Here is a 22,260-nt window from a genome sequence, read left to right on the forward strand (position 1 = left end):
ATCTGGGGCTAGTTGGGTGCCTGCCAAGAGCAGGGGCTTGATATATTTGTGTGGTGTATATGAATGTGTCTTTTCATAGGTATAATATCCATATATAAGTGTGTGTGTGTGTGTGTGAGTAGCTTTGGGGATAGAGGGGAAGAGTAGGGGTATTCTCTTCTCATATGGTGGCTTGTAGGTTTATTCTGCCTTCTGTCTACTTTGCTTCCAAAAGGGTCTTAAAGATGACACATCCTCAGAAAAGGCCAGAACTTGATAGCAAGTGCTTTCAAAGAGGAAACTTATGTCTGCTGTTATTGAAGCTAGGGTAGGTGTTAGGCATAGGAGTATTAAGATTTGTTGAACAATTAAGTCACAAATGGCCATGTATATCCCCCATTTTCTCTGGGAGTTTCAAGTTCTGTTTTTTACCCCTCCTCTCACCCACTCTATGGCCTGATGTTCCACCTGGATATCTGGATTAAGGAAATGTCTCACGGAAGATTTTCAACAGTGCTCTCTTAACCTTATTACTTAAGGAAGGGTCTATAGAGAAGATAGGATTTCAAGAATGCTTTAAAGGAAAAGAGAGGACTTTGTGGCTTAAGCTTTCTATCCAACTCTGTTCCAAAATTTTCAACATAATATTGAGTCCATCTTTAAAGCACTCAGCAGGAACTGGAATCAGGAGCAGAACTGGAACAGAAACTCGGGCACTCCGAAATGGGATGTGGGCATTCCAAGCTGAATTTTAACTGCTGGGCCAAATGCCTGTCCCATGAGCTCTTCCTATTGTTACTCTGACTCACACAATAGCAGGAACAACAACATGACCTTTCTCAGCTGTGGAAACATTCTGTGAGCAAAAGCTACTTGGTACTGAAAACCCAAATGAAACACACTTTGGATTTGACTGGGAGGCCCAGACTTTCTTGATGGAGTGGAGTTGTGAATGTAGGAGCTGGCCGGTAGGCTGTTTCTCAGTGAGCTGGGTATGACTTAAAAGAAAAGAGGTCTGTGAGCTCAAGAGCCATATGGTTTTCTGGCACAGCTCTCCTGACCAATCTGCAGCGACCAGCCCCATATCAGATTTTTGGACTTGGACAGTTGGGGGCCTATAGGAAGCTAGGGCTTCTTGAATATCTCTTGTCCATGAATCTGCTTCTCTCAAAGCTGCCCTAATTCCTTGTTGAGGGAGTAGCTGCTTACTATTGACCATGTCATTGGAAGGATGTCTCCTAGAGTTTTGCAAAGACATATCTCACTATGGAGGGCTATTTGTCCGGCAGTGTTTATATCTTTCTAAGCCTGTCTCTTTCTCTTCCCCTTCACAATGTCTACAGAGCCTCTTGATCTGTTTTTGAGGATTGTTCTGTAGCCCTTGGACCACTGACGGTAAGTACGTCTGGCCCTAATCATCTTAGAAATGGACCTGGGATTTGTTTCTAATGCTCAGCCTTGGAACAGGAAGGCAGCTTAAATAGCTCAAAGAATAGCTAATCTAGCGATTAAAGAAACACTTTGTGAACTGAGATCGATAGCCCAAGCTCAACTCTCACTTAAAGTTGGACCACCAACATAATCAATTTCAGGAGGCATTATCCTGCTCCATCAAGGAGAATCAACCCCTGTTATCTTCATGTGGGCTGCATACATGATACATAAAAGGGATTTAAGTAAGTGAAATCGCAGAGAGAAGAGGAATTGCATGAATAGCTCATCAGTCAAAGATGACAATAAAATGTCATTCAGCTTAATGGAGTTGGTCACCTGCTGCTTCCAGGAAGCTGATTAATTCAATTTGTCAGCTCTAGGCAGACACTGGGGACCTAGACTCATCTCTAGAACTCTTAAGGACCTATATTGAATTGCGATATCTTTAGTTTCTCACTTCCTTTCAGCAACATGTACAACAGGGTCCTTTGGCCCCAAAGGTGGTATTATAAGGAAGTTGCTCTGCATTGGCAAAGAATAAACTCAGTGCTGGTTCAACTTGGACCAGGCATAGTAGGCTTAGCCACTGTCTTAGAGTTCTGGAGCACCTGGCTTGCTGCTGGGAGACCTGTGAGATGTCTCTCTATGATGCTACCACCAAGGAGTGACATCTGATCCCTATGTTTACTTTTACTTGCCCCAAGTTGAAACATATTTTCTTTGGTTTGTACCTAAGTCCCTTGTTAAGTCTTCCTTGACTGTGGAAGAAGAGCCAGTAAGTTTTCCCTGAACCCTGTGCATCCTCAACCAACAGTAACTCCCCTGACTTCATGAATGCATCATCCCAACATAATGTTGACTTTGCTGTTGGCTTCTGCAGGAGGTTGAGCTTGTAAGAATATTGCTCAGAGATGTTTAGAAGATGCAGACATTTAGAAATCATGTGATATCACCATATTTAGCACCTAGACAGCAGATCCCCAAGATGAGGGCACAGCCTGTGTTTCTAACCACACAAACAAAAGTGCAGGACAGAAGGGTTACTTTAGGGAATGTCCAAATCATTGGAGAGACCCTGTCTTTTGTTAATGACCTAATTCGCATTTTGGGGGCAGCACAGCTATAAGTAACGGTTGGTAAAGTATAGCTGTGAGTGCTTTCAGTAAGCAAGGTCATTTAAGAACTTTCCCAAGGCTCTGCAGCACTATTGAATGTCAATAGCCAGCTCCAGGTTGGGAGCGAGGGCAGTGTACAGTTACACAAGGAATGAGTGTCGACATTTTTCATGCCTGGCCTGCCATCCCAGCAAGCTGCTTGGGTAAACAGCATCTACATTTTACAGGCTTTGGACATGTGGTGTTCCACAAATATTCTAGGGCATTTGCATTGACTGGTCCTTATGAATGAGCTGGATTTCTTGAGTTCATGAGGCTTTCTCTGTCATATGTTTTAGATTTTCAAAACTGTGAACCAGGAGGGAGGCCCAGAGCTTCCAGTATTAGGAAACCAAATATGAACAATGCCAAAGACCAAGATCTCAGAAAATTAAATAATATTTGTAATACTGATAACGCTTATCACTATAGAAGCAAAGTCTTACTAGGAGATATTTGTGCAAAGTTAATTGGATCCAGCTGCTAGATTTGATAAATTCGTGGTAGTGGTTTGGTTTCTGCCCGTTCTGCGGCAGGATTAAAAAAACAGAACAAAACAAACAAACAAAAAACCCTCTTGCTTTAGAAAAGTTCATTTTGCTGTTATCATGTCTATCTTCATGCCTCTCATTGTCATGGAGAAAAGAGAAAGAGCAATGCACAATCCTTTCTAGATGGATGTAATGGGCTCCTGTCAGTTTCACTTTGTTTACAGTTGGCGTTAGTCCAATCAGAAGGTGAATCCCAAGGTCTGGAGACCAGGCCAATGGAAATGTGCAGGACTTAGAATTTTCCCACAGTAAATGAAATCAACAGTTAGTTTCAACAGTTCTCAAAGGTACGTATAGGATAAGCATTTTACAAATGATTCTCTAAGTCTTTATTCAAAAAAAAATCACATCCTAAACATGTTGAGTCCTGTCCTTTTTTTCCATTTCTTTAACAAGGGATTATTCCAGTACTGATCTCTGGATTCAAGTAGCCCTTGTGTAGTTCACACAGTTTAAAAGAATTTACACTGTCCCTGGGCTGGTGCTGTGGCACAGTGGGTTAAAGCCCCAGCCTGCGGTGTTGGCATCCCATATGGGCGCTGGTTCGTGTCCTGGTTGCTTCACTTCTCATCCAGCTCTCTGCTAGTGCACCTGGGAAAGCAGCAGAGGATGGCCCAAATATTTGGGCCCCTGCACCCACATGGGAGACCCAAAAGAAACTCCTGACTTTGGCCTAGTCCAACCCTGGTCACTGAGGCCATTTGAGGAGTGAACCAGCAGATGGAAGACCTCTCTCTCTCTCTCTCTCTCTCTCTCTCTCTCTCCTTCTCTTTGTAACTCTTCCTTTCAAATACAAATAAATCTTTTAAAAAAACAATTTACACTATCCCTGCATTGCTTTATCCATGGAAGTCTGTTTCTTTTAATCATAATTGGAAACTCTTCTAGAGTAGTGTCACAGCTGGAGTGAGGAAGTCATCCTGTCTTACTCTACTTTGCTGAACTCCATAGGATCAAGCAGGCTGCCGAGAACATAATCATCCACAATAAATAGTTACTAAGTCAATGTTTATAGTATTTAGTGATGGGGGAAAGAACCAAGAGAGACAGTGTTCTGGTGCTCATGACCAAGTTGTTCATCAGTAGGCTGAGAGAGATGCATTTGATTCAGTGGCTCTCAATTATTTTTTTTAACAGTGAGTTTTTATTTTTTTCCAAACGAAGTCTCATTTTGTCTAAAGCACCAATAGGCAAGAGTTGTATTTTGAAAGTAAGTGTGCACTCATCCAAATTAGCTGTTAGCTAATTGATGAGTGCAGTAAGCCTTTCTTTGTGAATATCCATGAACATTGGAAATCAGGTGTCAATGGTGGCAGCCAATGTCTCCCACCAGCCTTAGCACTCTACTTATTGCTGGGTTTTGTTTAGGTTGTACAATATTGAGAAAACTCTGATTCACATGGAGGCCATTTGAATGCAGAGGAATAGTTTTTATTTTTTAAATAGATCACCTTGTCATTTCTTAGGGATGGGCATTTGACATGATGGTTAAAATGGTGCTTGGAACATTTACGTCTCATATTGGACTGCTTGGATTTGAGCCCCAGCTCCCAATTATTCATGCTGGTGTGTATTCTGGGTCACAACATATGGTGGCTGGTGTGGTTGGGTCCCTACCACCCCTATGGGAGACCTGGATTGGGTTCCTAGATCCTGGCTTTGAGCTGGACCAGGCCAGGCTGTTTTAGGTACTTGTGGAGTAAACTGGCAGATAGAAGATCTCTTTGTCTGATCCTCTAAATTTTTTTTAAATTGACATAAAAATTATGCATATTTTGGGGTACAGTATACAGTGATTATATTAGGGTGATTAATAGCACATCCATTATCTAAACATTTATCATTTTTTTGTGTGTTGGGACCATTCAAAATCATCTGAACTAGTTATTTTGAAACATACACTTAATTTAACACTAGAAGTCATTCTGCCTCTCTAACTTCATCCTTGTTTCTCTTAGCTGTCCTCTCTTCATCACTCCCCTCTCATTTACCCTTCTTGGCCTGTGGTCTCCACCATTCTACTCTCAGCTTCTATGAGGTCAACTTTTTAGCTTCCACGTGTGAGCAAGAAGATGTAATATTTTTCTTTCTGTTCCTGATTTATTTCACTTAAAATGATTTACTCTGGGCTCATACCCATTCAGCTGATGTTTTAAAGAATACTTGAGGTGTTCACAGTAGGCAACCAAGTTTTAGATCCACTGGTACAGATGCAGAGAGGTAGCAGTTTGGGTTAATTCCTCTGTCCAGTGGTGTTATTGTGAGCCATCATTTTTCCATTTTTCTTTTCTGTCTTCCTTTGGGTCTTGACTTTTCCCTTCACCATTGCCGGATTTTTGCATTTGCTTAAACTTGATGTTCTTTCAAAAGCACTTTCATAAAGATATGTCCTTTTAAACCTAAGCAAAATTTTCCTAGAATTCTCTCAAGAGATACCTGTGACATTGTTCATCTGAACTGAACCATGTGGCCCATGTTAAGCTAAGAAATTAAAGAATTTTGGAAATATAGACTAATAGTTCTCAGTTCTGGCAGGACATTGAAATTTTCTGGGAAAACTTTAAAATGATTGGCTGTTGGGATCCATTCTTAACCAATTAAATCAGAGGCTGGTGGTGGGCCAAGTTTAAGCCCCTCCCCACATGATGCTAATATGCAGGCAGAATTTAGAACTATTGGTTTTGATCAATGAAGATTCATCTCCTAGGTCCATGTAAAAGTTTGGCCTTTAGGAAAACATATGGCCACCTACACTTGGACAAAATCAAAGTTTTCTTAGGAAGGACAAGAGATAATGACTCTTGGATATGCAGCCATTGTACATGGGATGCCCAGTGTCACCACGTTTTGTTGTGCCTCATCTCCCTGCAGGGAAACAGGACTGCATTCCATTTCTGTGTATTTCTGACAAGCTCGTCTCACAGTGTCTGACACAGAGTAGGTAGTCAGCACACATTTATTATTCATTGCTTTGTTGATGCTAGAAGATGCCCTTGTGGAATGAAGTTACTTAGCCTGGACATTTCATTCCATTGAAACCTGCAGGGCCACTTCACCTCCCCCGGCTTCGAAGCCAGAGAGAAGACACTGAAAGGTCCTGCTCTGCTCCTTGATGAGGGTATCTGCCTCTTGACCCTGCCATGGTTTTATGTGACAGGGAAATTCCACACTCCCGGCATGAATGCGTGGCCTGACCGGGGCCATGCCAGGAGCTGCTGCAGGGTTTATGTGTGCCTGTTTTGTCCTCAGCGTGGTAAGGGCCAGAGTGTGTTGCTCAAGGCCGACCGGGGGAGATCAGCACTGGGGCTCTTTTGTGCAACGAGTGCATTTAGATGCATAATTGAGAACCTTTTCGCCCCTCTACAGAGAACTTGACATTTCCCCATCATGGTTAGAGGATGAGTATTTGAAGATTGACAGCGTAAAGCGACAAGCCATCGACTTTGAATGAAAGGGGTTGATGGGGAGAGGGGAAGGCTGGGTGTGACTTGAGAAGCACAAACTCTCTTTCATTCAGTGAAATCCTGTGCACAGCTCTTCATTCGCAACTCCTGCAGCAGGGAATGCTGAGGAGGGCCTTGCCCTGAGGAGGCTTAAATGGCCCATTCACCTGTAAGTTGTTTCATATTGGGTATAACAAGAAGGAGATTCTAAGAGGAAGGTCCATGAGATAGTCATTTGGAGCTTTTATATTTCCCAGATGATGATGGCTTTTGATAATTAATCATTTCCTTCCCTATAATAAAGTCTGAAATAAGGACTTTATATTCTGTTATTACAAAACCCCAGTCTTGAGGAATGTTGCTTCTCATTTCTTTCCTTTCAAACTCGTAATTAGTCTGGCCACCCGCTATGAATTACTTGATTCTTGGTAACCGGAGACACTTGTGGAGCTGCCTTGCCTATACTTGCTGCTGCGGCTGTGGCGGTCTCTCCTCTGACAAGCATCAGTATCAAGTTTACTGCGTGACATGCAGAAAATGACCCTTTCTTGCTTCTTCTTTGGCTTTGAATTGAAATTCTTTGCATGACTGCCAGCTCGGAGTAAGAGATTTTGCAAGCCTTTTATTCAGGGACAAATTACGCAGGATTTGGGAAAGGACTCTGGAAACAGTGTGGTTGAAGCTGACCCAGACTCACTCTCTTCCTTGGGGAGGCAGGTGAACCCAGTTGATAAACTTTGGAGGCCCTGGCTGGCATTAGTCTCAACAGTGTTGATTTCACGTTTGTTTTCAATACCATTTCTCTGAGAGGTCTAAAACCCAACAGTGTTGCTGAGCTTTATGGAGGCCAGACTAGGAGCTAAGGTTTGCTCTGCCAATTGCCATTTCCTATAAATCTTCCAAAGACCCTCGCCTCACTGTTTACAAAGATGCAGCATCTGAGCGCCAGAGGAAGGATCTGATTCCTTTTCCCAAAACTTCATTAAGTTGTAACAAAAGCTCAAGCACAGCTTTTGTCCTTCTCCCATGAAGGATTATCATAAAAAGTGAAAACTCTACCACATGTGGCTGCAGGAGGGAGCAACAGAAAGTGATCCGGGCCCAATACAAGTGCTTTTAATTTGCCAAGTTGACAGTCATCCAACTCCCCCCAAAATCTGCGTAGCTCGGTCCCTTATCCTCGTCTTTGCTTCCCTAAGAATCCCTGTTAAAGTATAACATGAATATAAATTTGCCTCAAATATTAAAAAAACAAACAACTGTAGTTTTTTTTTTTTTTCTCCTGACAAATCTTTCACTGGTGCCTGGGAGGAGGGCGTGATAATGTGCATAGCTGGGAATTTTCTGCCTCCTGGCCACACCTGCTTGGTTGCTGGGGTAGCAAAGAGGAAGAGCTTGTGCTGTTACTCTGTTACTTCTTAGGGGGCAAGAAGAAGAGAAAATGAGCAGGTTACTCTCCTATTCCAGCATCCAGCAGCCTCCCTGCCTACCCGCCCAGTTCTTCAGGGTGTTGGGGGTGGTTAACATCCTACTCTGAAGATCTGAGGAACTCCTAGGAGATTCGTGAACTTTTCAGTCCTGACTATTTTCTGGGAGAAAGGAGTGGAAGAGATCTTTATGGGAAGTCTCTGGTGGTGGAGATGAGCCTGCATCAAATAGAGCTGACGTAGCTGCCAGGAATCTTGCCAAGGAGCAGGCTGGTAGGTGTGGTCCAGGGAGAGAGGGCCAAGGCCCTGCTCTCTGGCACTCTCTGACACTGCTGGTGATGGATACATGTCTTAGTCGACTTCTGTCCTCATCCCTTGGTCTGGAAAACAGGGTGGTGCCATGGAACTACTCAGGATTTCCACCATGGAGGACTACCTAGGAGTCTGCCGATAGGAAATGTTGACTGTTCTCACCGATCATGGGCCTGGCTTCCCAGATATGGGGATTCACCAAAACAGTCCATGTACAAAACCCAGGCTTCTAGGCAAAGTCCTAACAAATCCCAGCAAAACCTTCTGCAGGATGGGCTAGTCTTTTAGCTCTTGTGGGATCATGAACATGAAAAGAGAAAGCCAAGTGTATACTTGCAGCTTTGTTCCTTATAGAGAAGCTTGAGGTATCAATTAGGAGAGAAATACAAGAAACTTGGCTTTTTCCTTGGGCATTTCTTCTCTCTGGGTATCAGTTGCCTTTCAGCTTTGTCAGCCAAAGGAAAAGATTGAGCATGCTAATTTGAAAAACCTTAAAAAAACTTGTTATTTGCCTATCAGACACTCTTATCTCTTGGCAAGCTGAAATATTTATTGTTTCTACAACAAACATGCTGCAACTTTGTGTGATTCAGCTGGGAGCAGCCTTCCAATCTGTGTGAGCATTTTCTTTGCTGCATTTTAACCACTGTCATCGTAAGAACCAGGACTTCTATTTGTTATTTGCAGTTTGGAGGGCATTCTCAGTGTATATGGTCTCCTGCCTCTTTAAAAAAATGTATTTACTTATTTGAAAGGCAGAGAGAGAGAGAGACAGAGACAAGAGAGTTCCCATCTGCTGGGTCACTCCCTTAATGTCCACAACAGCTCCAGGATGAAGTCAGGAGCTGGGAACTCATTCCAGTTTTTCCTTGGGAGGCAAAGGCCCAACTGTTTGAGCCATTACACGATGCCTCCAAATGATGCACATTAGGAAGAAGCTGGAATCAAGGGCAGAGGTGGGAGTCAAATCCTGGCACTTCGACATGGGATGTGGGTGACTCAGTTGGCATCTTAACCATTAGGTCGAACACTTGTCTCTGCCTTTCTCTCTGACCATCAGGATATCTGCTGGTCCCTATTCACTTGACATGTAGGGAAGACGCCAACCTCACAAAGGAAATCAACTGTGGACAATTAATGCAACTTTTTATGATGCTTGGAGCAATAGTCACATCTGACACATAGAGGACTGCACAGTGATTTTTTTTTTTTTTTTTTTTTTTTTTTTTTTTGTGCCGAAACCCGGGAACGAATGCACAGTGATTTCTCAGAACTGATTTCCTGGAGCTGTTGTTTGAGCTTCCTTCAGGGAGGAAGAGCTGCTTCGTAACAAGCTCCTACTACATTTCTGGATGTGTCCTCTCCTATTCAGGCTCAGTCTACTTCGATAGGTGTAGCCATTGCTGTGTCTGTCATTCCACCCCCAAGTCTGTTGGAGGAACTAGAAGGGTGCTCAGAACAAGGAAATGTCTCACTCTGGAGCCTTCCTGTCTTGTGTCTCTCCAAATAATAAGGTTAAGTGGGTGACAGTTGGTAGAAGTCAGACTGTAAGGCTAAGGGGGATATGTTTTGAGGCTCCTTGATTTCCCTCATTTTATCCAAACCTTGCCTTCCTACTTTTATCCCTCCCTAATTCTGGGGTATCAAGGTTAAATTGCAAGGTCACAAGACAGATTCTTCAGGGGATGTATGCAGGGCTGGTCATGACCAAAATACTCAGTATGAATCCAACCCAAGTGAGTTCTCATTTTGAAGCTCAAATAATTTTTTCTCTTGGAGCAAGATTCTGGTTTCATAGAACCTTGCATCCTGGTAGCAGAAACAATAGACACTTGAAAACTTGATTTTGAGACTCTACACCTCAAAATAGAATGTGGATTTTACTTTCTATGGTATTCCAAATACCATACTGTTCGAGTATGTATTCTTTTTCAATTCTACTGGGAAGGAAACTTGAGAAGGGAATCGGTTATTAAGCCTGACCTGGACTTCTCAGTGAGGGGGGACCCTGAAGGATTGTCTGGTAAATTTGCCTGAGGTGGAAAAGGCCTCTGATGTGGAGGACAGCTTGACCAAGGTAGGCACAGTCTGTTGTAGGCATGACTTGGTCTGTTTGCATGTGTTTTCACTCCCAAGCTTGTGTACTCTTTGATGCTACCCTGTCCCCTTATGAGAAATGTGAGTCTGCATTAATCTGATATGCTCAGCAACATGGACACATCTCAGGAGCCCTACAGAACTCTTCTTGATCATGATCATATTTTGTAAGGATTGCTGGATTTGAGGGAGACTGGCTAAGGGTGGGGTAGACTTTATTCATCTGTGCCTCTAAGAGCAGAATCTACTGAGAATTGGAGGCCTTAATGGGAACAGAGTTTAAGCTTTTCTAGTCTCTACCTTATTTTCATTCAGATACTATGGGAGATTTAACACTCCCACCCATCTGTTTCCTTCCTTCCTTCTTTCGCTCCTTCCTGCCTGCCTCTACCTATTTTACATCTTATCTCCTCCTCTTCCTCTGTTTCTCATTTTTGATCAAAGAATGGGATAAATGGTCAGCATTAAGATATATATACGATTCAATTAGTGCTAATTGCCCTCAAATAAAAATACTTTATTTGTTAAGCTTCTAGACTATTAAAGCAAAATAAAATAAGATTCAGACAAAGAAGTCATGTAGCAAAGACATCAATAGGCATCTATCTAAGATTATAAAATTCTCAGTTCTAAAAGCATGCATACCAAGAAATTTGATCTTGATGTCACGATCCTGGAGTTGACAAGATCTATATCTACTTTATTCCCCAGTTTTGAGTCCTGCTCTGAGACTCCCACGGTTATCAAAAGGGGCAGCAGAGTTATCTAGCTTCTCAAATTTCAAAAAACACAGCAGCCAATCAAGGATGACATCTTCCCTAACTTTCCTTAAAAGTCTAGACATGGTCTCATAGGAGTAATACTGATTATTGTAGGCTGGTGGGCAAAACTCCATTTGGATTTCATTGCTAAGATTCCTTAGAACACAATTCGTTCTGGTCAGGCTCTAGTAAGAAGAGGAATTAATACTAATGAGTTGGAAATGTGTAACTAAGCTTGCTGCTAAGGAAAACAAATACATTCCTAAGATTAAAAGAGACCAATTTTCTCCCATGAAAGGACGGATGGGATCTAATCCCCTTTTCATCTGGGTTTATCACAGAGGTGGGTTTTGTGTGTGTGCCTGTTTCGTCTTCTCCAGAAATCTCTTCCCTGGTTTTTGAGGCTCATTTAAACCATATTTGATAATATAGACAGGCTCTGTTCTAACCATGGTAGTGTTCAACAATTAAAGGGCTTTCAAGTATTCCCCTGGCACTGCGGAGATGAAAGGTGCCAGGATCACCCTGAGCCACTTGGAAATTATCGTGACAAATTGTGTGGTAAGTGCTTCCTTATGGTTCTCATCAGGGTTTGGAACATACTGATTGCAGAGGTGACTCAGGGCTCCCACCCAGCTTGATTGCTCCACTGCTCATCCGTAACTTCCTTTCATCTCCCTTCCAGGCCAGGAGCTCCATGGAGTTTTTCAAAACCCAGTAAACTGTTAGTATTCCTAAAGATAGAAGGAAGAATGGTTGTTTAGTTGAATTAGGAAACGTCTCCTGTGGCCAATGACATTTTTATTGAGCCATGTCTGGAAAGGGGGGAAAGAACTCAGGTGGGTTTCTTTATTGTGTGCTGTATCGTTTCTTTGTACTCCCCAAGAAGGTTGACCCACAGTCAGGTTTTGGTCAGCTGATGGCAGTTGACAAGTGAGACACTATTCCTGTGGGTGACACTTGAAAATAATGGGACAGACAGACCATTGGGTTGAATTGGAAAGGGAGAGTTTGAAAATTTCTTGAAGTTAAATACAAGCTTTAGTGACACTTGCTGGATGCATTACATAGGGTGTCAGAAAGAATAGGCTTGCTGGAACCTATAGGAAGAGATTATCTGCAAAAGGTAACAAAACTGGAGTATGTGCCAGAGAGAACAAAAATAATAGAACAAGGACTAGGTAGCCCAATCAATAAGGAAAAATAAAGGTAAAATAAAGACATCATAGATCACAAAGGCCGATCATGGTATGGAGTTACAGGTGTGTGTGTGTGTGCGCGCGCGTGTCATGAGAATGTGTGTTCACTACCCAGTTTTAAAGATGTTACTCTAATGCTTACTGAATGCCTACCATGCACTGGGTGCTTTTCTGCAGTAGGTGCTTTAAATCTCACCAGAAGTGTTGGCCTCTGAGTAGCGGTGTTTTGCTTCCTAGAAGCAAGTTTCGCTCTCAGATGCAAGATTACTGTTGTTTGCTTACAAGGGAATGCAAACGCAATAAAGCACAAAGAACATAAACCCATTTGGTGTGGGTTTCATGGCAAGCACTACCATCAAACCCATTTCATGGAAACACAGATATTAAAGAATAGTTTATCTGTGAGTCGTAGGACTTGACCCAGGGAGTGCAGAGTGAGAGCATGGCGCTGTAGTCCTTTGGCTCTCGTGACACCTCTTAGTTTTTTGTTTGTCATAATGCTAAAAATGTACATAAAAGGACATTTGTAGGAGAATAATTTATATAGTACATCATAGGGAGGCACTTAAATGTATATAGCACATTATTGGAAAATACCTAAATGTTCCTCTAGAGGAAATGGTTGGATACATTTTAATATGTTCATGTGACAGCATACTATGCAGCTGTTAAAAATAATATTCTTGGGTCAGTATAGTGGTACAGCCGGTTAAGCCACCATTTGGGATGCCTGCATCCACTATGAAAGTGGCTGTGATTGAGTCCCATCTCCTCTTCTGATCTAGCTTCCTGCTAAAGCACCTGGGGTAACTGTCCTTGGGTACCTGTCCCTAACATGGGAGACGTAGATGGAATTTGTGGCTACTGGCATTGGCCTGGCCCAGCCCTTGCTGTTGCAGGCATTTGGGGAGTGAACTAGTGGACAAAAGATCTCTCTCTCTCTTCCTTTCTCTTCCTCCCTCCCTCTCTCTGTCATTCTGCCTTTCAGATAAATAGACCTTTTAAAAATATTCTCCAAAATGCATATAAATACTAGTCATGTTAAGTGGATAAAGCAGGCCACATATCTGTATCTATAATTTGCTGCCACTTGGTTTCCTTTTTTTTTTTTAAAGGAAAAGGATTTATTTATTTGAAAGGCAGAGGGACAGAAAGAGGGGGAGGAAGAGGCAGAGATATTTAGGACAGTACTTCTTCCTTTCTCCTGGGAGGAAGAAAGAATTAGGTGGAAAAAGAGTTAGGAGAAAGAGAGTGTTTATATCTGCTGGTTCAATATCCAAGTATCTGCAATGGCTGGGATTGGCCCAGGCCAAAGCTGGGAGCCAGAAACTCAATCCATGTCTCCCACATGGGTGACAGAAACCCAATTACTTGAGCCAAAGTCTACATTGACAGGAAGCTGGAGTCAGGAGCCAAAGCTGGGAATTTAACCCAAAAAAGATGTGAGCATCTTAACTGCTAGACTGATGCCCTGTTCTAGAAGTTTCTCCCTTCTTTCTGTCTGCTGCTTGGGTACAGGCTGAGGAGTCTTGAAATCCTTCGTTGAGGTGGTGGAGCCAAGGCGCAGAAGAGCCCGGCTCCCCATGTGTCACCACTTGGAGGAGAATGGCACAACCAGGAAAGCACACGTTTGGTTGTGTGAGAACAGGAAGCAAACTCTTAGGCCTGTTTGTTACAGTAGTTAGACTGCTCTCATCAGCACAGACTCCATCTCTAGGATCCCTTCAAATTCTAATGTTCCATGAGTGCCAAGATGCCTTTGTTTTTTATTTTTATTTTTTTAAAGATTCATTTGTTTATTTTGAAATGAGAGAGAGAGAGAGAGAGAGAGAGATCTTCCATCCACTGGTTTACTTCCCAAATGGCTGCAATGGGCAGCACTGGGCCAGGCTAAAGCCAGGAGCCAGGAGCTTCTTCCTGTTCACCCCCATGGGTGGCAGGTGCTCATGCACTTGAGCAGCCTTCTGCTGGTTTTCTCAGTCCATTAACAGGGAGCTGATTGAAGCTGAACAGCCAGGCCACGAACTGTTGCCCATATGGGATGCTGGTGTTGCAGGTGTCAGTTTTTACTCACTATACCACAACACTGGCCCCAGGTCCTTGGTTTTAAGTGGTCTCTTTTCATGAGGGTCACTAGTCTTCTGGTACAAACTAATTTGGGCCACAAAGTTGGATTTGTCTAAAAGAAGTTAGTGTAACAATAAGCAAATTGAAAAAAACAAAGGGCAGCAGAAGGCCATGGGGAAATCCGGAACCCAGTAAATCTGAGATGTGTACAACTTAAGGCTGGTATGTTGTGTGTTTCCTAAGGACGAGGGTTTCTACATCTCTGCACTCTTTATAGCTCTCTAGTCTTACATATCGTTGGCACTTGGTTAATATTTGCTGGATCATGACTGAATGCATGGAACTGCTATCAGTGAGGGTCACATACCTGGAGAGGCCACTGCTACTTACTTTCTGGGGGTAACGTCATCTTGAACTTGACTTTAGGATACATGAATGGTGTTGCCCCTTCAGTTTGCTGAAGTGGCTAAGAGCATGTGCCCTGGGACCCAGAGGAATCCAACCAGCTGGCTTAGAATTGTAGATCTTGGGCTGGCATTGCACAGTGGATTAAGCCACTGCTTATGATGCCAGAATCCCATATTGGAATGCCACTCTGAGTCCTGGCTGCTCCACTTCTGATTCAGCTTCCTGCTAATGTGCCTGGAAAATCAGCAGAGGATGGCTCAAGCACTTGGGCCCCTGCTACTCACATGGAAGACCTGAATGGAGCTCCTGGCCCCTGACCTCAGCCCAAACTGGACCTAGCTGTTGCAACTATTTGGGAAGACCTCTCTCTCTTTCTCTCAGCCTTTCAAATCAATCAATCAATCAATCAGTCTTTAAAAAGAAAAGAATCATGGCTCTGGCTATTCCTTACCCTTTCCAAGCTGCATTTTCCTAAGGTATAAAATAAGGATACGTACACTACAAAACTCATAAGGTCATTTCAAGGATTAATAACTTAGTGCTTGAGATGCACTTAGCACGGGCCTGCCACAAAATGAATAACTTGGAGTTGTGATATTAATGCAAAATGGCCCTAAGTTAAATACAGGCAATACTCCCTACTTCCGCTTATGCTGTCGTCACTATCTAAGCCAGCACAGGTGGTGGCCATGACAAGGTACAGCATTGCACTGGGGCAGTGCTCCAAAATTGCCTCACTGTAGCACCGTTACATCACCCACACTGAAGGAAACCATTTCTCCCATGTAACAAGGACACAGGCAAAGTGCAGTCTCCTGATGCAGGTACCCTTCCGGGCGCCTTACTGGCTGAATGACTTAGAGAAGGTGACTCAGATTCCTTGAGTTTCATTTTCTCACCTCTGAAGCTGGGGAGAGACATCCGATGACTGCGAGGCTGGGCACAGGAGGGCCCTTTGGCGGTCACATCTCCTCCTCTCCATCACCTCCTTGAAAATCGGCCCAGTGGACTGTCAGAAGGCATTTCTTCAATTTTCATTCAGACCACCATGCTTTGTTAATATTCACATGTATTTCGGGAGTATTCTCCCTATACCCAACCCCCAGCCAACACCCATTATTGAAGGGAAAAGGAATCTGTCTGGTTTTGATTCATTTACTCAACTTGTTAGCATTGTTTTGTAAGCAGCAGCCAACATCCAAATAGCCCCTGGAATCTTGTTTTGAAAGCTGTATTGTAAAGTCTGAAGTCTAGAAAGCATTTTCTTTCTTTTTTTTTTAAGAAAAAAATTCTAAAAGGAAACCGGAGTTAAGCGCCAGTTTCAGTTTGGGGTTACTCTGAGTATATAACTGGCTTTCAACAAATATGAGAAAAAATACACTTTGCCATCGTTGGTTTCAGAGTTTCAGTGCAGTTTAATTTACCCTTGAAGAAAGTTTTCATAGTCTAAGCCAAGAGAATGTTTGTGTGTTCTACTGCTGTTTTGCTGGATCATGGAATTGTCACTTCTTTGAGAATTTTGGTTTGCCATTAAATGAAGAAAATGAAGATGTTTACTGTGTATTTGCACAGCACTGGTTTTTCTGTTGATCTGGTCTTCATTTGATTTGTTAGAGGGTTTTGGTGGAAGTTGGTGAGAAGTTTCATTCATGAAGACAGACTCGGAAAATTACATGTAATTACGCAGACCTATACTCATCCAGAGGAAAAACAGAGAAGAGTTGGGTGCTACCCTTGGTGCTGAGGGTTTCCCAGAGGTTTTTACTAGGTAGGACAGCAGCCTCCCTCGCTACCGTATCATTTTACCCTCCAAACCCCTATAGTAAACACAAGCTCAAGACAGCGCGGCTTACTTTCCATTGTGTAGTAATAGACTTCATCTGCCATCCGTAGGCTAACAATTGTTCATTGTTCTGCTGCTTCAAAGCTTAGAAACTGAAATTTCTCTCTGGTTCCTGGGAAGGTTGAAAACAAGAGAGGAGGCCATTTCCACATGTGCAGCACGCGCTTCGTTTGGGAAGGGTCTCAGGTTGTGGATTTGTGTTTTAGGAGATGAATTTGCAACAGATTCAGTTTTTGAGTAAATCTCAAAAAAGGAGCTGGAGTTTTCTCTTGAATTTTCCTTAAGGTGTTTGAGGCCCAAAGGCAATTTCTGGACAGACTTAGTACGTCTTGGTTGATGTCGCTCCCCATCTTCGTGGAGGAACGACACAGGACCCTGCGCTGTTCTTTTGTCTGCTCGGCCCTCCCCGGGTTTGCTGCTGGTTCTTCCCGGGTTGGCTACCGTCCCTTCCACCTCCGTGGAAGGGCGGTTCCCCCTGCCACATTCCCCACTTCCGCAGGGGAGCGGCACACCGCCGGCCGACTCTCTCGGGGGCTGCTCAGATGTTCCTCAGGTGTTCCTGGTGCATGCCGTCTCTCTCCTCCTTTATAGTCCTCCTCCGCCAATCCTAACTCGGCTACCCACACGCCGAGTACGCTGCTCTCCTCCAATCAGGAGCAGGTCCTGCAGCTTGTCAAGTTGGTGAGAGGCAGCTGGGTAGAAGATGTTGCCTCCTCTCCCAGCGCCATATTGTGGGAGAGCAGATGCATAGAATAAGTCTTAATTCCAGTAACTCAGTCCAGTCCGGGTTGCTCCCCACAGGTTGACAAATCTGAGCTAAGTACTCACCTAGGTGAGGAATATGTATTTCTGCTTTCGTAAGAGGTTCAGGAAATTCAGGTTGTCTAGTTGTCTGTCTTGCTACAGACCAGAGGCAGCGCATGAAATGTCGAACTGTTGATTTTTGTCACCATCTTGATTGTGAACATTTTGAGCTACGTAAGGAAGATCTTGTAGGTGTTAAATCTGTTTTCTTTGCACTTATACCCAGATACTCATATGGCCAAAAGAGCCACAGAGCATCTGGGGAAGGTGGTAAACAACCCTTTGAATGCTGCCCTGTTTGGTTTCACTAGATTGCTTGTGCATGTGAGAATCTGTCTCCTTAAAGCAAATTATATGAAAAGGATGGGAATGAGAGCTCTCCACATATTCACAGAGGTGGGGTCTGGGAACAACAGAATTACATTTATGGAATGTTTGCTTTTTCTTTTCTGAATTTTTATACTGTGTGTATGTGTATTTTAACTTTTTGTTTGCAGAGAAAGATGAGAGTATATGTTTGTTTTTCAAAAAAAAAAAAATCCAACAATAGGGATGGGCATTGTGGTGCAGTAGGCTAAGCTGCTTCTTGCAATGCAATGTCTGCCCACATCCCATATTGAAGAGCCAGTCGAGTCCTTGCTGTTTCACTTCCAGTCCAGCTTCCTGGTCATGCATCCTGGGAGGCAGCAGGTGATGGCTCAAGTGCTTGCATCTCTTCTACCCATGTGGGAGACCCAGATGGAGTCGGGCTCCTGGCTTCAGCCTGGCCCAGCTCTGTGTCTCGTTCTCGCTCTCACACACACATTCTTTCCCCTCTGAGTTTCAAATAGAGGAAAATAAAACATTTAAAGTACATCCAACACTATAGAAGTGTACAGAAAAAGTGAGCAAGTCCTATTTGTTCATTCCCTAACCACATTGTGCTCTCAAGAGATCACAACTGGCTTCAGGAAGAAACTTCCAGACCTTTCTTCTGGTGTAGGCAGGGTCTTCAAAAAGTCCTTGGAAAATGTGTATTATGAAAAAAGTTATGCATGGATTTAAATTTAAATTTTTGGGGGCCAATGAACTTGTAAGTGTGTGTATGTGTAGGCCTCAGTATTTTTTCCTGTTTCATCTTTAATTTTGATTTGCACCCCAAAATGTACATAATTTGTAAGGTACAATGTGATGTTTTGATACTAATTTTGATATTACATATATATATACACACACAGTGTAATGATCACATCAGAGTAATTAGCATATCCATGACCTTAAACATATATATATATTTTGAGAACCCATTCTGTTTCCGTGAACTTTTTGAAGTGTTCTCAGTGCAGTTGTTAACATCATACAGAAAGAGCAGAGCTCCACAGAGTGTGGGTAGAAAACCGTTTCCCCTGCTTTCTCTGTCAGTATGATTCGCATGCTTGTTCTAACTTTCCTGAGCGCTCCTTAACAGTTCCCCCAATCCCTTCAAGCCCCGTGCCGTCTGGCTGGCTGTGTGCATGGTGGATTCTGGCAACTTGAAGGCTTCTTGTCATGAAAGATGCAGGTGCTGACCTAGGAGAGTGAAAGCTCACCCCTGGAGCAGGTGTGGTGAGCGTGATCAGGAGATGGCAAGGACATGAGTGGGGTGCTGACAGTGTCTCCACAGACAGGCCCCTTGCAAAATGATCCTGGCTGACTCCCTTGCATGCTGCCCTTGGGGAATGCGGATGTTCTCTTGCTCAGTCTTCTGCCTGGGCCTCTGCGTGTGGCTTGATTCAGCTTCTTATCAGTAGACAGTCTTTGGTGCTGGGTCAGGTGCCGGTCTTTACCCCTACACATTACTGCATTCTCAGAGATCTCTTGAAATGCCTCTTATTCAGATACAGGTAAAGGTAGAGACACCAGCAAATGCAAAATATTACTCCAACAAAATTCTCTATTGACCCTTTCAATTTCAGTTGTTTTATGTTCTTGAGGTTGGTGATGGGCTGATGGTTATAGCTAATGCCTCCTTTCGATATCATGTCCCAGTGTTCTAGTGTGGAACAAGAGAGCACTGATTGCCTATTGCTTTGTTTCAAGTCTTTTGGGACCTGAGACAAAGCCAACAAAGAATTCCATTGCCATGTCTTGTTATAGACCTAAATATGCCATTGTTTTCCTATAAATTGGAGCCCATTAACATTCTATTAACTGCTGTCTTGGTTGGCAATATATCTAGCCATCTTTTCATGTCAGAGGATGTTGAGCTGACTCATTCTTTTGGATAGCAATATAATAGTCCATTGGGTAGATAAACTGTAGTTTACTTAGCCATTTCCCTACTAATAGGATGTGGTGACGCAGTGATACTCTGAGTGCTTTTTGTATTCACATTTGTGTGTGTGTGTGTGTGTGTGTGTGTGCATGTGCATGCTAGGGTATCTCTAGTAGAGAGGCCTGGAATTGAAACAATTGGTATATATCAAAGATTTTTACTGAATACTGCCAAAATGCCTCCAGGAGAGTTGTACAAATTTCCACTTTCTCCAACAGTGCAAAGAATACCCATTTCCCCACACCCTTACTAAATATTTTAATTGTTGTTAATCTTTGCCATTTGGGGGGGCAACAGTGATCTCATTGTTATTTTATTCCATATTTTCTTGATTACTAATGATGTGAGCAATTTTTTCTCATGTTTGTTCCTCTGTGTTTGTGCAATGTGAATGGATGGATACACATCCATCAAAGTTGGGGTTCTAAGGTCTTTTTCCACTCCTCTGTTGTTTTGAAAAAGAGGACGATGGCAAAGTGATAAAGGAGAACCAGCGTATAGTACCTTGGTCAGAACCCTGGCCCAGCTCCATGGGGACAAGGAATAGTGGAAGTTCTCTTTACTCAGACTGAATCACTTTTCCAAAACTCTTTGCAAGTCTGAATCTGAAACAGAGGCTGTCTTCCCTCACATTGATACTTAGGATTTTATTAATAAATTCCAGCCAATTCCTTGTATTGACTGAGAGCACGTGCAAACATACTGCAAATTTCAAACCCAAGTGGTTGCATTTGTATCTCTTGCTCTCTTGGCCTTCATTTGACATACTGCAAGTTACTGAAGGCATATTGGGTTTAGAAGAAGAACCCAGGGAGATTGTTTAAGAACACTCCGCAGCCGTGGCAACATGCCTTTAGAAGCAGCATGCCCTTTGCTAAAAAATATTCCACTTATGGGTAGTGACAGACATTTGCCAACAGCCCCAAGCTAACCCAAAAAAGAATAGGCAGATGGTTTGAGGTGTGTCAGGAATAGGATTTACAAAGGAAGATAGATCATGGTTTTGCTGGAAAGTAACAGCAGTCTTGGTCAACAGATGAGACAGACTCACTTTTTGCCTCAGGACAGAGGAAGAAAGGGGTTTTGTGCTGTTGCTTGTGGATGAGAGTTGGCCCATCTGATCCACGGCTCCCTGGAGCCTGTGTCAGCTGCAGGTACTTCTATTGCTATGTCACATGGTGACCTCTAGTTAATGTTTCTTCAAATCTGAAGCAAGGACACTGTGTTCTGGTTCTGGACATCCTGATGGTGTTGGCCCTGTTTGGGTTGTGCGTGACAAAGTGGTTGTTACCCTCTTTTGTTTGAATATAACAGTCACAGCACTGGAATGGTTGGTTGAGAGGGCATTGGAGAGAGCCAGCCTGTTGGTTCCTGAGTTGTGCTTTTGACTTCAGGAGTGAAATTCACAGCTGAGGGAGGTACAGAACTCCTCCCCTGTATGGCTGGCCCATTTGATCATTAGTTCAAATCTCAACCCTTAGAGGTGGAATGAATGAGACCACCTCAGCCATGAATTAAATAGCCTGAGGTCTCTCCTTTTAAATGCAACTAATATTTAAAAAGATAATTCTTCCCCTCTTGGGAACATTTTGGTGTTTTCCAAGGGAACTGAGAGAGGAATTATCAAAGGGACTGTGCTGACAATGCCAGGAGCAAGACGGTGGTCACAGACATAGGCTGGAGATCTGTGAAAGAGTCAGGCAGATGAATGGTGGAGTTTGGCCTTTAGAAGACATTCCTATTACCCTTAGAGTTTGACAGCTAGTTCTTGATGGCAGCTTGCTGCAAAGATGTGAGCCTCCTTGTTGGCAAGGTTGTTTTTTGACTAATGGGGATGATTGCCCAATGAGAATTAGTAATCTTGCATCGCTGATCAGCATTCTTACCTGACTTTTCATGTAGGGGATAGAATCAGACTTCAAAAAGGAGCTGGGACTGGTTTTAACATGGTTTTGTTGGTCACTGAGACAGGAAATATTGACATGACTCAGACTTATTTGTCATATGTTTGACTTGTCTCGCGCCTAGGGTTTCCAGGTGTTAGTCTCATTGAGCACCCAGCCCTTTAATATATGGAAAAAAAATATGCCCTGTCGTCATTCCCGGATAGATGCAATTGGCTAGATTTGGCTCTATCTTTTACTTTATTTGTATGAAATTTTTTAACTTTTGATGAAGTGGGGACTCCTTAAGGTTAAGAAAACCAGTCCTGAACAAGTATCCTCTAAGAGAACAGTGTTGCTGCCAGAGGCTGCATTGATCCCACATGCACTCTGGAATGGGAGGATGAAGAATTGTGTAAAATGACCTCAATAAGCATTATATAACAGTGACCCTCTGGAAGAGGGCTTGACCCCGAGCCACATGGATCCTCAGAGTTGCGAGTTAGAGATCATTTATTTTGGACTTTGTATGGCATGAGGTGGTAAAATGATTTAAAAATGTCAAGTTCAGCTGGTGTTGAAAGATAGCATGGTTTGAGAACAGA

This window comes from Oryctolagus cuniculus, chromosome 14 (assembly GCF_964237555.1).
Source record: "Oryctolagus cuniculus chromosome 14, mOryCun1.1, whole genome shotgun sequence".
Taxonomy (NCBI): domain Eukaryota; kingdom Metazoa; phylum Chordata; class Mammalia; order Lagomorpha; family Leporidae; genus Oryctolagus; species Oryctolagus cuniculus.